The 16673-nt window shown below is 51.9% G+C and overlaps 1 protein-coding gene across 16 annotated transcripts in view; it reads left to right on the top strand.

The window, feature by feature from the left end:
• The window catches only part of P4HA2 (prolyl 4-hydroxylase subunit alpha 2), a 75892-nt gene that overhangs the window by 28384 nt on the left and 30835 nt on the right, over positions 1-16673 (top strand). For 9 of the 16 annotated variants that reach the window (XM_082455348.1, XM_082455337.1, XM_082455342.1 and 6 more), the window contains exons 1-2: positions 9310-9429; positions 9974-10105. The gene's annotated coding sequence lies outside the window, so the exon portion shown is untranslated. The other 7 variants (XM_082455343.1, XM_082455338.1, XM_082455346.1 and 4 more) reach the window with 5 other exon arrangements.

Below are 16673 nucleotides of genomic sequence, written 5' to 3' on the forward strand. Positions count from 1 at the left end.
ACTCATCTCTGTATCTATGTCCCTGGGCACCTAGGCCTGGGCACAGAGAAGGTGTCAGCAAATATTTATTGACATGGGTAAGTGAGGGTGTAGAAGGCTTCTGAGTCCTCCGGCTGAGTGATCCAGTGTGAATGCCCTTCTAGAGCAGATGGGCCTGGCTGCCCTTCAGTATAGCCAGGGCAGCTCAAAGACAGTCCTGAGGCTAAGTAGGTCACTGAGCCAGGCCCTCAAGTGTAGGCTGCAGGCAACTTCCCCAAAGTCCATTTCCTCCCTCTGGCTGACCATTTCTTGGTACTCCCCATTGGTTGAATCCAATCAAAAGTCAAACGGCAGGAGCACCTGTTGATGTCATCCATATGGGTAGGCAGCCAGGAGCACAGAGCAAGGGAAGGGAGAGAGACAGGGATCTGAAGGAGCAAGCAGAAGCCATCCAGCACAGATGATGTCTGCGAAGTGTTAGGTTACACCTGGTACAGGGAAAACGCTCCCTCCATTAGCTGCCCTATTACAGAAGCACTTGGAGCATCAGGGGAACCCAGATGAGGACTGCCCATTCCTTCTCCTCTGGCCCCTCTCTTTAAAGGAATTATCTCAACACGAGCCATGATATTCTAGGTACGTTCAGAGTCCTGTCAGTGGCCTCCCCCATCTCCTTACCTAACTTCACTGCACTACTGCACCTTGGTTTTTCTTTAGGCCTGTTGGCTCCTATGGCCTGAGTCTCCCCCAAGGCTGCAAGTCAACTTAACTGGCTGTGAAGGGCCTTGTTCACCCATGGCTGAATAAGGGGTTTGGGACCCTCCCAACATCCTCCCTGCCTTTCTCACCGTTGGAGGTCCCAGCATTGGAGGCATTCCTTATGACCTGGTAAACATCTCTATCTGCCCCAGTTGCTCATGATTATGCAGTTCTAGGCAAGGGTCCCAGTTAAACCTTGGCAGCTTGGAGGGGTAGAGCATGGGATCAAGAACTGAGGAACTTTTTGAGCAAGGTTGGGACTGCTCCTTTAACTGGGTGGCCCATGGCGGGCTCCATGCACCCTCTGCTGGCCATCCTCATTTTTGCAGATGCAGCTCTCTGGGCAGGACCAGAGCAGCAGAATTCTCCCAAAGGGTTTTGAGGCCCCATGCGTCTTAGCCCAGGGACACAGATAACTGCTATTGTCCTGGGATGGAGTAAAGATAAAATCCCAGGTTTTGATGAAGGCAAGGGGTCAGCCTGGCCTAGAGATGTTGGGTGACTGTTGGGATGAGAGAGTAACGCTTGCTTCCAAGACTGTTGACGCATGATAGTGTCTGATGGCTAGACACTGTGGAAAAGCCATGTCTCCACCTTCACCACCTGGATCATTCACTCTTCAGCCAGGGAGATACCCTGTCCAAGTCATCCCTGATCCCCTTGGGTGTGTGATTCCTGCAGATGATGGAAGTGGACATCTTTCTGTTTCCAAGCCTCAGCTGAGTGGTTCAAGGTCAGGGATAAGGTCAGATTCTGTTTCAAAGTTAATATTAAGTTGTGAGACAGAGTCAAGGTTAAGGGCAGAGCCAGAGTACAGATCACAGAACCTCCTCCTCATGTGAGAGGCCAAGTTCCACAGGCTTGTGCATGCCTGCACATCCCTGTGTGCATGTGTGCATGTGTGTGTGCACCTGCGTGTCCAGTGGGTAAAGATTCTCCTACCAAAGGCTGTGGCCAAGTCATTCTGTCTTTCAGCACTAGAGGCACAGGGATCATCAAGCTTCTCACAGGTTCATGCAAATAATGGAGAGAGGAAAAAATGTAGAAAACTACAAAAAAGAAAATGTAAATACTAAGTGCCAGCAAATATAACATTATGTCATGGAAACTAGTTAACTGTGACTCAGCCATGTTCTTACTGGGGAAGTATAAAATGTACTTATATGAGATGTGGGTGTACTGGAGTGTGTTTGATGTGGTGTGGGGTAGTCAAGGCCTCCAGAGGAATGAGTGCCTTGGCCTCCCTGTGGTGGGTCAGAGTCCTGGGCAGTGTCCCTCGGGCAGAGGACAGGGCCCACCAGTAAGTTCAGATGACTGTGTCTACTCAAGGGGCTTGGGGAGAGTCAGAGCCACAACCAGAGCTGATACAGGCAGGATAGTTGAGGACAGGAGAGAGCCTACGGGAGTTGAGGTCCTTAAGGCCTTATCCAAAAGGGTGACTCAGGATCCTATGATTATGTGGTGGTAGATGTACCAAATCATATGGCGATTTTTTACAAGTCAGCAAAGAATACCCCATTTGCAATTCACTTTATTTCCATCTACTGGTAAGTTGTAATGAATAATCAAATCTACAATGTCTGTGATGTGAATGGAGCCCCAGGCTTGTGCAGCACAGAATCTGCACAACCTGACTAGGTTAGGGTCACTCATGGGTGGATATCCATCTCATTCCAGAAAGGATATAAGGCGCCTTAGAAACATGCAGCACTAGAGCAGAAGTACATTCATTTAAAAATAAGAGCGGGGGGACTTCCCTGGGGGCGCAGTGGTTGGGAATCCACCTGCCAATGCAGGGGACACGGGTTCGAACCCTGGTCCGGGAAGATCCCACATGCCATGGAGCAACTAAGCCCGTGCACCACAACTACTGAGCCTGCGCTCTAGAGCCCGCAAGCCACAACTACGGAGCCTGTGTGCCACAACTACTGAAGCCGGCACGCCTAGAGCCTGTGCTCCACAGCAAGAGAAGCCACAGCAATGAGAAGCCCACACACTGCAGCGAAGAGTGGCCCCTGCTCGCTGCAACTAGAGAAAGCCCGTGCGCAGCAACGAAGACCCAATGCAGCCAAAAATAAATAAATAAATTTATTTTTTAAAAAATAAATAATTAATTAATTAAAAATAGGAGGGGGAAATGAAGCACAGGGAGAGGAAGGGTGACGTTAATAAGTTAGTGCCAAGACCATCATTAACTGGGTGGTTACCTTGTTGTAGAAGGAGCCTCACGACTGAGGAAACCAGATGCGTGATTAGGATTCCATGTCAGTCTAAAACTCCAAAGGGTGCTGGTGTGTTCTCTGGGGGTAACCAACTTGCTCCCCATTCTTGTGTTTTCTGAGGGCTGCCACTGATTTCCTTTAGCAGGGCCTGCTTTGCGACGGCAGGGCTGAGGGAGCCAAGGGTGAAAAGATCTCATTCTGGATGTGAAGTAGGGCCTCATCCCGAAGAGGGAGTGCAGAATGGGGAGCAGAGCATTCAGTAAATATTTGTTGAATAAATGAATGAACATAGCCTTCCTGTTTTACCTCCTTATGAATTCTTAAATCTTCCCCCTTCTTTCTCTATGCATTGCCATTCCCTACTTCAGATCACCATCAGCTGTCATGTAGACTTTGCACCAGCCCCGTCCCCAGTCGCTTCCAGGCTCTGCTCCTCCTTCTCCCCCTTCCCCGTCAGCAGGCAGACAGAGTGCTCTTCCTAGATTCCAAATGGGATCCTGCTCCTCCCTAGCTTTCACTCGGGGGTGGCTGCTCCCTGCCTTCAGCATCACATCCAAATCCATTTTTGGGGGCCCACGAAGGGTGATCTGCCCCAGGACCTCTGCAGCCTCACCTCTCGTTTCTCCTCTACCCTCTGCTATACTGGCTTCCTGACATTTTGACAAGGCCTGAAAAAAATAGTAAAACCACTGAACTTTCGGCCTTTTAAACAGTAGCTAAGTCAGATGTCCAATAACTATCCCCACTCTCACCTCATCCTCACCCATCCCTAATCCTTACCCAGCCCAAGGCTGGGGGAGGAGGGACGGGGATGGGAGTGGGGGTGGGATGAGTTTCTGTGTTGTAATAATAATAATTTTTAAAAACATATTTACACTGTATGCATTAAAATATCAAGATTTGTAAGCACCATACCTAGCTAACTCCTGGCCCTCTGGGTATTTGCACCAGCCCAGAAGCTCCTTGCTCAAGATGGAAGTGGGGAGAGTGTGGTGAGGAGGGAAGCGGAAGTCTAAGCCCACCGGCTCAACCCTGAGGGCCTGTCCTGGACCTGCTGCATAATTATGGCTCCCAGAGGCCCTGGATGCCTCTCTCCACCCTGTAATGACAGCCCAGCTTGTGCTGGCTCTGCTTGGGCTGCAGGGGTCCGTGGGGAAGGCAGCTAGGAGGGGACTTGTTGGCATTCTATCAGGCCTGCCTCATCTTTTGCATGCACCAGGTGGGCACTCTGTGGGGACCTACTTGGCCCTGTCCAGGGCTGGCATTGTAGGCTCCTGGGGTTTCTGCCAGATTCTTTGTCTCTACCCCAGGGTCCTACACCAGACTGTAAGACCAGACTACCTGGCAAGGCCCTATTTCTGAACCAGTGAGGCCACCACTAGGTGGCCCCACTCAAGCTGCACCCTCTCTCACTGGCCTTGAGTCAAAAGTGCTGGTCAATTGGGACACATCCAGTCTTTCCTTGGTCCCTAAAGGAGGAACCTGGAGGGGAGGGTTGGTCCCAAAGTCCAGTGGACAGCTCTATGCTGACGGCGCTGAAAGGTACAGATGTGTATGTATAATACCCTCTGTGGCCTTCGTTAATCCCGGGAGCCCTGCTCTGGGGAATCCCATGGAGGGACCAGGTGCTCATAAACCCTGACCAGGCTTCCAGCTACTGTGGTAGTTGCCAGGCCCTGAAAGTGCCATCAGCAGTCAGAGAGGACTCAGTGTCAGGCAGTGGAAGTTGTCCCTTCCCCTTCTCCAGGGCAGGGATCACAGGTGAGTGGGGGAAGGCAGGAGCAGGGCAAGCTGAGGATGCCTCTGTTTAGAGGGAAAGCCTGCACCACACCTGCCTTCCCATTCATCCAGTTACCTGTCCATCCAGCACAGATATTTTTGCCATCCTTTTCTGGAGAGATACCAGGTTCTTCTCCTGGGATGAGGGTGGTGGGCAGACAAGTCTAGCCTGCTTTGAGGAGCCATTGGCCAGGGCTGTCACTTAGGGACAGCGTGGGGCTAGGGCTTCATTTGGCAATGCCCCTGGCCAGGCTGGGGTCAATGGTGGCAGTGCATACCTGATCTTGAACCTGGGAAGGGTCTCTAAGACTGGGACTAGGCAGGTAGCACCTTCTGTCACCAGTTGGAAATGGCTGGGTGTTTCCCTCCCTGGGTAAGTTTGCTTTGTGGGCCTCTGTTCACCTGCCAGTTTTCCCCACTAGACAGAGCCCCTTTGATCTTCATGGTCCCTGAATCCCCAGCCAGGGCCTCAACTGGTGCCCAGCAAATGTTTGTGGAATGAATGCATGAACGAATAGGATAGAGCCATTACCAGAAGGGAGGTGTGACTTTATTTACACAGTAGATGTGGGGGAAAGGAGTGTGACATGGCTGCTCAAGATGGCTGTTGATTTATTAAGTCACCCAAAATGGGTGTGCTTAGTGAGGCCTGCTGGAGGCCACATTAGTGGGGGATGTTCATTCATTCATTCATTTATTCATGTATTTTTCTTCCCCACTCCCTCGCTAGGTCCTGGCTTCCAGGCCCTATGCTAGAGCTGGAGACATAGTGGTAAACAGGACAGAAGCAGCCCCCATTCCTAGGAAGGCAAAGTGGTGAAGGAAGTAGAAATGAGAGTCAGATAGCTTGCATGAAATTCATCCACGAAGAGTTATGGGGTCTATGCAGGGACCTGGCTCAGGCTTGGTCCAAAGGGAAAACCTTTTGGAGTGTTCCAGACAGGAAGAATGACACAGTCAAAGGTCAGGGAACTGAAAAATGCCTCAGGTGCTGGAGCATCAAGTTTGAGGCTACACATGATAAGAGAGGCCATCAGGGCTGTATAAAGGGGATTGGCAGCCGTGGTGAGATCTGTGTCTATCCTTGTGGCAGGGACACCTTTGAGAGGTTCTATGTATGGAAATGACATGATCAGAATCACACTGTTAAAATATCACTCTGCCTGTGGCATGGAATAAGGATGGAAGGAGCTGAGTGGAAGCTGTGGGCCAGGATGGACCATCCAGGTAAGAGATGGTGGTGTCCTGAATTTGAGCCGTGGCTACGGGAATGGAGAGCGGTAAATTGATTGAGTGATCTACCAGGTAAGATCTACAGTGGGGGAATGTGGTGGGGAAGAAAATGGAAATGACCAGGAGATGTTGATTCTGCTTCCTGAGATATGGGAAATGCTGGGGTGGAAGGAAGTGTGGGTGGTGTGAGGTAGAGTGTGGGGAGATAATGAGTTCACCTAACAAGTGGCCTCAAAGAAAAGGCTATGTGGGTCTGGAGTGGGCCTGGGCTGGAGATTCAGAACTAAGAGCCAAGGATTTATAAGGGGCCCAGGAGCCCCTGGAGGGCATGAGGGCATGTCAAGTGTAGTAGGTTGAATTGTGGCCCTGAAAAGATATGTCCATGTCCTAATACCTGGACACTGTGGATATGACCTTATTTAGAAAGAGGAATTTTGCAGATGTAATTTAAGTTAAGGATCATGAGGTGAGATCATCCTGATTACCCAGGTGAGTCCTAAGTCCAATAAGTATCCTTATAAGAGACAGAAGAGGAATAGAAGCAGACACTGAGGAATGAGTGGGGTCCAGGACTCTGAGGCCCTGTGGAGGCTTTAGTCAGAACTTTGGCTATGGTTATGTGGAGCAAGGCATTAAGGAGACACCCATCCCTTCATATAATCATGAAATATTTATTGAGCTCAGTTCTGTGGTAGTTGCTGAGGATGTCATGATGGACAAAACACACATTGTTTACATACTCCCAGGCCAGTGGTGTGGGGGGGGGGAGGGGGGGCAGACATGAATCAAACAATCATCCAACTGTATCAACTGTAGCAAGTGTTAGGAAGCATGTAGGACATGAGAGGTTGTGATAGGAGATTTTGACCTGGCCAGGGAAGCGAGGAAATTCCCTCTGGGAGGATCTGAAGGATTTAATTGGGGAGGAGGGACATTTTCCTAGACAGAAAGAACAGCATGTGAAAAGGCCTGGGAGTGGAATGGGGAGGGAGAATGGCCAGTTAGAGGGACTGGAGGGGAAGGTCAGTGTGGCTAGAGGAGTGAGCAGGGACCAAACCATGCCGGGCCTTATAGGCCACTTTCAGGATTTTTCCTAAGAACAATGCAATTTACTAAGCTGAGAGTGATGGGTTCAGATCTGCATTCTGAGGAGGTCACTGTGGTTGCCGTGTGGAAGAGAGACGGGAGGAAGTAAGAATGGAGGGGGACAGCCAGCCGGGAAACTGTTGCAGTCATTCAAGTGAAAGAGGATGGAGAGAAATGAATGAATTAGAGAGGGATTTAGGTGGTAGAATTGAATGGACGTGGGATATGGAAGGACAGGGTTTGGGGGCGGGGCAGAGGGAAGTGATGAGGGTGATTCCCAGGCTTCTGGTTAGGTAACTGGTGGTGGTGCAGGGGGCCGGGTGGCTCCCTCAGTGAAGCAGGGAATATGAGAGGTATGGGGGTGGGGGAAGGCGAGAGAGCATGAACTCAGTGTTGGGCACGTTGTGATTGAGGTGCCTGTGGACACTCAGCGGAGATGTAGACTCAGCAGCCAGTCATACGTGTCTGGAGCTCAGGAGTCAGGGCAAGGGTAGAGAGAGAAATTTGTGTCATCTGTGTATAGGACGAAATTATAGAAAGAGGAGAGGAAAGTAGAGCGCCTAGGCCTGAACTCTGAGGAACCACCAACCTTTACCGACTAATGGGCAGAGAGGGAAAGGAGGGTGAGCTGGGGGCGAAGATGCCTGGGCAGAGGTGGCGAGAGAGGATAGTGACAACAGAGGGAAATGAGTGTTCAAGGGAGACAGTGGCCAAACACTGCTGGGTGTGAGGTGCTGCTGGGGGCTTTGGCAGATGAGGACTGAAGAGTGGCTGTTGAATTTAGACTTGGAGGTTATAGAGAGTTTGTTGAGATCTGGTTTGGTCTTGTCGGGGGGCCAGAAGGCCCACTGCAGGGTTCTGAGGGGTGGGAGCAAAGTGAGGACAGACTGCTCTTTCGGGGAATTTTGCTGTGGTTGGAAGGAGAGAGACACTGCAATAGTTGGTGGGGTCTAATGAGGGTTTTGTTTCCATACTAGAGACCTGAAAATATTTACAGGTCAAGGGATGGATCCATTTGGGGAGAGGTTTAACATTCAAGTGAGAGGAGGGGTGATCCACAGGGCAAGCTCCTGAGAAGGGGGAGAGGATGGGAGGACCTGGGCAGACAGAGGGAGACTCCTGCAGCATAACAGGATGTAGCAGAGGCAGGAAGATTTCTGTTTGGTTTTAGTTGAGCTCTGGGGAGGTCAGCTGGTGGCTGAGGAAGGGCGGAACAGTGGCTCATTCCGTGTTTTATGTGTCTTGTGTGTATTTTTCTGTGTGTCCATGCCTTCCCCAGGTCTGGGCTGCCAGCCTGGATGGTGTGCCATAGGGAATATCCCCACACTGGACTGGGCGGAGGCTGAGCACCTCCCACTCTGGCCTAGCTCTCTGATGAGATTCTCAGACAGTTTCCCCTCATTCATGACCAGGAAGGTTCACAGAACAGGCGTGGGAACCTGCTTGGCGGCCAGGGCCTCCTCTAGCCCAGGCTGAGATTTGCAGCATCCCTGCCTTCACTCCCTCCCAGCCTGGACTGGCTGAAGGAAGTGCCCACTGTTTTTGGCCCATGTTGTATGTAAGGGCTTGGGGAAAACGAAGGTTGGCTCCAGCGTGCCCCCCTTCCCCCCGTCTTTGATACGCTCCCTTCTCATCAATCCTTTCACCCACACATACATCCCCAGGAGGAGTGTCGGATCCAGGAGCTGGGGACAGTCTGCATCCCTTTGGGAGCTTGGCCCTGGGGGTGGATGCCAGGTCTCCAGTCTTCTTCAGGTCCTTCTCCACTGTCCCCATCCCTGATAATCCAGCTCCTGGGCCGGGTGACCCCACCCCCTGGAACCTGATGGTGGTGATGATGGGGAGGCGGCAGTAGGAGCCGTGTATACAGCAGGACCACCGAGGAAATGGGCATGAGCTGGGGCCAGGGTAGCTGGCCAGCATCCAGGGATGCTCCCCGCGACAGCACCGGCTTCAGGATAGGGTCGTGGGCCCCTCTCCAGCCGCCCAGAGGCCGGGGAGGAGGGCGGGCCGAGTCCCACAGGTGCGGGCGCCAAGGAGACGCCGCGTACGTGCGGAGAGCGGCGGGCGGCATGAAGGGCGCGGGCGGCCGGCCCCAGGCCCGCTCCCGGCTCCCGCGCGGCCGGGCGGCCTCGGCCTTCCCGGGGGTCGCTGGCTGTGGTAGTGACCCCCGGCCGACGCTGTCTGGGCGCGGAGCCAGGGCCCGCGGGCGGGGGAGCAGGGGGCGGGGCGGGAGGTGGGGACGTGGCTGCAGCTCAAGCGGGCGGAGCCCGGCGACGGCGGGAGGTGGAGCCGCCGAGGGAGGAGGGGCCGAGCGGGCTGGGTGCCGCCGCGGGAGGTTCTGGAAACGCCGGGAGCGGCGCGTGTCCGGGTGAGCGTCCCGCGCGCCCGGCCCCCGGGTCCGCCGCGGGGCTCGGGCGCGGGCCGGGGTCGCGGGTTCGAGCCTTCTGCCTGCGCGGGTCTGGGAGCTGCGGAGCGGGGGTCGCGCCGTCCGGGCCGCAGCCCCGCGCCCTCTGCTCTGTTTCTACACCCTTGTGGGTTCCTGTCCCGCCGCCGCGTCCCCTCCCCGAGCTCAGGGTGGTGAGGTCAGCCGCGCCCTTCCTGCTGGTCCCCTCGGGGCGGCCGGACCTGGCGGTCAGCGTGGCCGCCCCGCCTGTCAGGCTCCCGGGAAGGGGCGGCCTGGCCCGAGGGCTGCCAGAGGTCGGAGGCGGTGGCAGGGGCGGCGGGCAGGCCCTGAGGGGCCGCTTAGTGTTAGGGAGGTCCACCATCCTGCCTCCAAAGGGCTGGGAGTCTGCGGCCTTGGCCCCGCTTGCTGCGCATTAAGACAGGCTGTTGGATGAGAAAGTTTTGTTTTTCTTTTTCTTTTTTCCCCCTCCAGACATCCTTTTCTAACCTGCATGGTTTTGCCTCAGCAGGCGCGGAGACTTGTAACTAGTTAATTAATTCAACAAACGGACCCTTCTGCGTATCAGAAACTGCAAGGAGTTGCTAGCCCAGTGGGGCAGGCGGACTGGAAGACCAGGAAAGGCCAGGCCCCGGGCAGTGTGGTGAGTGCTGTGCTGGGAGGGAGCACCGGACTGTGGGTACTTGGTAGAGGACAGGATGCTTCAAGCCAGAGGGCTTCCTGGAGGAGGTGACCCATGAGCTGGAGTGGTCAGATGAAGGCAGTAGAAAGGGTAAGCCGGACAGAGGAACAGCGTGTGTGAGTGGAAGCAGACCTGGGCACTCTAGTGGAAGCAAGGTGATGGGGGAAGGGACACTTTAGGGAATAGCTGCCCATGGACCCTGTCCAAAGAGCTTCAAGTGAAAGGACAGTGCCTGGTATTGTGCCCTGTATGTGGAGGATGCTCAGTGAACCCTTGCAGCATAAACATGGATCAGCATAAACCCTCCTTCTTCAGGGCAGAGGCCCCTGGCCTCTGTTTTCTAATCTGACACCTTTAAGGTGGTGTAGAAGAACATGAGAGTCCCTCCCAAGGCTGAGACTGGTGTATTCTGCTGTAGAGTGACACCTAAGGCTTGTGCTGCTTGATGTAATCCATCTGAAGCTCAGCAACCTCAGTGCTTTTGCAAGAGATCCTGGCCCTGAGAGCAGGAGTTGGGGAACATTGCTTTGTAGCTTAGGGCATTCTCAAATGTCCCTGATTTTGCAGAGATCCACTGTCCACCTAAGAATTTATAGAATGGTTTTGCAAGCTGCTGCCCGTATCACATCTGGGATAGCAGGTTCCATGATTTAGTTCTCTGTTAAATGAACCATGGTTTCCTTTGGCTTGTGCTTAAACGGCCCCTGAAGCTTCCAGGGTGCACTCTCTCATTTTATTCTGGGCCTCAAGGGCCAGCCTCTCTGTTTAGTTCTCCCTACTCATAAGATGTTTGGGCTTTGAATCCTTTTATCCTTGGGTCTCATTTGTAGACGGCCAAGCCCACGCGCTGTGTGACCCAGCCAAGGAAGCCACGTAGCAGTGTTGGAGTGTGTTGGCTGGGGGCCTCATCCCAGAGATGCTGTCATACTGGGCCACCCTAGTTCTCTGAGAGGTCAGCAGGCAGACATGGTGGCGACTGAGCATTGTCTGTGGCTTGTGATAGGCCCTTCTACCCTGTCCAATGCTCTGAAATGGGTGTGCCCAGGAGAGTGCCTGCTTTGTCACTGGTTTAGCCTGGCCACAGCCAATCTCTGTTCATTCCTGGAGTACCTCCTGTGTGCTGGGCTTCTGCTTAAAGTGTACCTGGGGCTGGAATGAGGGAGGAGGGAAAGGAGGCAGTGGCGGTGGCTCACAGTCTCTCTGAGATTGCTGCTTCACGCTGGCAGGTGGTCATGTGCCAGGGAGGAGCTCAGAGTGTCAGTGCTCATGAGAAGGAGAGACCGCATGGGTGCAGCCCTGAGGAATGAGTGGGGTGAGCGAATCTGGGGTCTGCTCATTTCCTGAGAGAACCTCCCCTTTTGACTCTGCCCTCCCACATCCTTGGGAGGGTCTGAGACTGGATGTAAGACCTTGGCCAGTGTGTGGCCACGCTGGCTGTAGTGTGCATTGGTCTGGCCGGTGTGTCCCTGGCTCCTGGGATCTCTCAAGAGTTTAATTCTATGCAGATGGAAGTTGGCAGGAGATGCTGTGATGCAGGCACGTGCAAGCCCAGACAGGGTGCTGGAGTGAGGGTTAAGCTTTGAAAACATTGCTCGAGTCTAGCAATTTGAACTTTTGAAGTGCACCAGGATGGGACATCAGTCTGTTCTTGAGCAGAGAGGGCTGGTGGCTCCTGTGGTCTCTGGGGTTTGAGCTGGAGATGTGGAATGAGGGATATAGTTTTTATTCTCAGAAGGAGAAGAGGAGCATGAAAAGTCTGGATTAGAGACCGAGGAGACCTAGGTCTAGGAGACCTAGGAGAGAGTGTTTGTTCAAGTGGTGTCATTGCAGGGCAGAGGATTAAATGTTTGGGTAATGAGTTCCCCAGCTCTAATAGGATCACAGACCAGCATCTGCTCTAGACCTGATCACAGACCACCATCTGCTCTAGACCTTTCACGAAGTGCTTGCTGAAACATAGCCTGCTCTGTACCCGGCACTCCTGAGGGCCCAGGGTGTGGCCGCGATCCTGAGGCCTGGTACTTGTAGGAACTCAGAGTGAGCAGGTCAGAGACATAGAAATACGTGAGATTCTAGAGTATTGGTCCAGTCACCTGTTTTTGCCAGAGAACTTTCCTTCCTTGGTGAGAGTTAGAGCCAGTGATTGACCAGTTTCCAGAGTTATTCCCTGATGGTCAGTATGTTGCATTACGCCTGACTCCACCCTCTGCTGAATCTCTTAACACTCCTGGGACATGGAGTGTTAAGAGATTCAATTTCTGTCTTGTTTTCATCTTCACTGTCCCCTAGACTGGACCGTCTTTCTCTCCAGGGATCAGCTGGGAAGCTGGCTGCTTCAGGTCTATTGCCGTTCCTCTAGTACCCTTGGTGCTCATGACTGGTATAAGTTGTGCCTGGTGCTAGGCTGCCCACTGACATCTGTCATCTTATTCAGTCTTCAAAACAGCCCTATGATATGCAGATTCTAATATTTTCACTGTTAAATATATGGGAAAACTGAGGCTCAAAGAGACCCTGTAACTTGTCTAAGGTCCCAAAGCCTGGAAGTGATTGTGGAGCTAAGCTTTAATTCTGGGGCTCTCTGACCCCAGGGTGGGTGTGCCTGCCTACTAGACTGTACTGTCTTGCCCTGAGCTGGGCCATTTGGTCATTTGTGAGTGCTGTGATGTCTGGGCAGGAGTGACTGCTCACTTGAACTTGAGGCACCATGTTTTTGTCTTCTGGGTCCATGTTGTTGTCTGCCTTCTGGTGGGATCCAGCCACGGACGTCATGAGGCTGCTTTGTGAACCACAATAAAGTCCTTGACCTGGGCAGGCCTGTTCTGCTAGGCCAAAGTGTGGCTCCTCCTTCTGGGAAGTCCTTGTGCTATAAGACAACAGATGTTACTGAGTAGGATTGAAGGCAGCAATATATAGTAGAAAGTATGTTTTGGATTTGAGTCTGGGCTCTGCCAGTAATTTCCTGTAGCATGTGAGGTGCGCAGGAAACTCTCAGCCTCAGTTATGTATCTTATATATCTATATCTCAAATGGAGATGGTTATCTAGTTTACAAGGTGTTGGTGAGGATTAGATGGTAGAAATGAAAGATTTTTGGAAAAATGAATAGTGGTTATCTTAGCCTAGAAAACAGACCCCAAAGCAGAGCTTAAGTACTTAACGCTTTGTTAGAAGGTAAGTTGCAGAGTAGCAAGGGTAAGGGAAAATAAAAGTGAGGTCGAGAAGGAGGCGAAGCAAATACAAGGTGGTGCTTTAGCAAGCTGACCAGTCTGCACAGAGATACACTAGTTGCTCAGCCATGCAGGACATCTCTGGGTGAGCTCTACAGAAACTCCGTGCTGCAGAACAGTTTCTCAGTGAAGGCCTGGAGAGGGAATTTATCTGCTGACGTCCTCTTGTTTCTGTCCTTCATTGGTCACAGTTGCCCTAGGAGGAGTTAATTCCCCCATGCTCACTCCTCAGTTGCACTCCCAGGGCCCTCCAGCAGCCCCTGGGGAGGTCAGCGTGGCGCTTTGCTGGAGTCTGGAAGTAGCAGGAGGAGTCAGAGATTTGGGGCCTGCACAGTCTCCTTCACTGGGTCTGAGGCAGAGCAAGTGGCCCACGGCCCAGGAGGCAGGTGAGACCAAGAGAGTACAAGGTGGTATGTCAGATTCATCCAGTATAGTGGTGTGTGGATTTTATTCTTTCCGGTAGTTCCTTATAAGGTAGTCTTACCTGGACTGCCAAGTCTTTGCCAAGACTGATTGAAAACCCAACTGGCTTTTGAATGTTGATTTGTAAGGCCTTTTCTGCTACTTAATTGTCTAGTTACTGAAGCAGGAGACTTTGTGGTTTTGATGGTACCCACGTGGGAAGTACAAGTCAACATGTCCAGGTACTGGATAGAGAAACTACAGTCAGCCCTCCATATCTGCAGATGTAAAACCTGTGGATACGGAAGGCTGACTGTACTACACCTATTATATAAGGGACTTGAGCATCTGTGGATGTTGGTATCTGTGGGGCCTCCTGGAACCAGTCCCTTGTGGATACTGAGGGACAACTGGATAAGGATAGGTATGCATGAACATCTAGGCTTTGTTAGGTTCTCAGTGAAGGAGAATGTTTTTTCATGTGATGTGGTAGTTAAAGGTATAAAACCTGGAGTCATGAGATGGGGCTGGAGAGGGCAGTAGGGCCAGGTCACACAGAGTCAAAAAGGCCCTTAGGACTAAGTAATTTGGACTTTGTCCTGAGAGTAGTGGAGAGCCTTCGGAGGGTTCTTAGGGAGAAAGAGACCAAACGAGGGGCTGTAGTAAGCTGTGATGGCTATTTTGTAGAGCAGAGGTGGGAGGGAGGCCATGTAAGATGAGAGACCAATGCAGGTAGGGGCCAGTATAGCTGCAAGAGGGACTTAGGGGTGGCTCAGATCAGGGTGATGATTGAGGCATGACATCAGGTAGGGAGAGTAGAGTGCCTCCCATCCTTCCCTGGGGTGCCAGTGAGAGCAGCTTATGGGCCCAAACGGACATCCATGTACATAGGTGGTAGGGCCTCCTGGAGCCTCTGTTGAACTCTTCCTGGGTTGAGCACGCAGGTCCTCTTGGCTCTGCCATTTCAGGGTTGGCCACGCTACTGGGAGGCAAGGCCGCTGCGGGGAGCCCTGTTCAGGCTCATTTTGCCCCTTCACAGAAGGCAGGCAGCCTCTTGTTCAGAGCTAAGCCAGACAAATACATTGTTAAAACTCAAGCTGTTGCATTTGGGTTGCAGCTGGGAGCTTGGCAGAGGTTCCTGCCTGATGAGGTAAGGGGAGAAGCTAAGGACGCTGCTGGTTTGCAGTTGGAAACATCTTTTCATGGTCATTTGGCCAGGTTGTAAACGCCCTTTCCAAAGAGCGGGCTTGCTAAGGCATGTGATTGTATGTCTTGGAATTGTCCTGTGCTTAGAAATAGTGCCGGTCGCCTGGTGGGTGATTTATTGTCACTGGGGTGTTGGCAGGCTTTGGAGGACCTCCCCGTGGGGGTCCAAACTCAGGCTGCTGGGCCACTTTAGAGTCCATTTGAGAGGGCCTGCTTTGTTTTCTTTTCATTTTAAATATGAAATATATTTTAAATTTCTCATAGAACTCCTTGTAGAAAGATTAGGAAATACAAGTAAACATAAAGAGAAAAATAAAATTATTTCACCAAGATACAACTAGATTTATGACTCTCCGCTTGCATATATATGCAGGTATGTAAATTTCCATATATAAAAATTTTTCCTTATAAAAATGAAATCATAGAGTATATATTGTTTGGGAGCTTTTCTCACTTAACAGGATGCTTTGATCTTCTCTCAATGTTAATGTGCACACAGTGTCCATTCTTACACAATCCATAACAATCCACTGTTTGGAAGAAATGTAACATCTTCTGTTGTTACAGTTTCCTGGAATGAACAAGTCTGCGGTGAGGGTTTTTTTTTTTGCTGTTTTTGTTGGGCCAGACTTTGCTCTAAACTTGGGATGCAGCTCAGATAAAACTCAGTATTGGTTTTCTGTTCAGACTTGGTGATACTTTATTTTCATAAAAGGGGCCTCAATGTTGCCCATTTCTAGGCCTATTCAGCATGGATTTCTGAGGCTTCCTGGAGGGCTTTTGACAGCACTGGACACTGGTGGGGGCACTGGGCAGGCATACATGCTCCCACTTATTCTGTCATAAGCAAACTCTGGGTATAGGTATGAGATGGGATGGGGGGCATGTAGGTGGTTGGCTTTTCCCATACTGTGGCACACAGTCTTTCTTGGAGACTGCCTCCTCCCAGCCTGACCCTGATTAGATGGCCTTTTGTACACCTAATACAAATTAGTGTTCGGGGGCTCAGGATCAGGGGAAATGGGCTGGGACTCTAGTGTACCTTTGCCTGGGGTGGCAGTGTTGATTGTGGCGGTCTGGGGGCTGCGTGGGAGCGCCTAGCTCTCTGGACCAGCAGGGTTGTCATCCCCCTCCTCCATCAGAGCAGGACTTCGTAGGCTCTTGGTCAGCCCAGAATCCCATCTGTGATTCTTTGGGCTCTGCCTCCAGGCTGGGATTCGTCGATAGGCTCAGTCTAAGCCAGATAGCACATTCCAGAGAAATGACAGCTGGTATTCATGTAATGAAGGAACTTGGCTGCTTTTTCCTGAGTGCTGTAAGGCATGAACCATGGGCAGTATCACCAGGGTGACTTGAAAGGAACAGAGAGGCTTCTCCCTCCCTTCAATTTGTTACCTGATCTCTGAATGGGCATGCCACTGCAACTGCTGATGGAACAGGGGACAAACGCTGGTGCCCCCAACTTCCAACTGTGTTTGGTCTGGTCTCCTGCCTGGGCACTGCTCTCCCATCACCCCAGCCTGATGGGTAGTTGGCTGATTCATTGTCCACAGATACAGCCTCCTGGCTCTGGGTTTTTACTGTTCCCTCCCTACACACATACAGAGGGTGTTCTCCTGAGCGGATGAAGCCTCTTGAAGTACAAGGAGCAGACCGTAACCCTGTGAATGGGTCTTACGTAAGCAAGAATAG

Source organism: Balaenoptera physalus, assembly GCF_965194825.1.
Source record: "Balaenoptera physalus genome assembly, chromosome: 3".
NCBI lineage: Eukaryota > Metazoa > Chordata > Mammalia > Artiodactyla > Balaenopteridae > Balaenoptera > Balaenoptera physalus.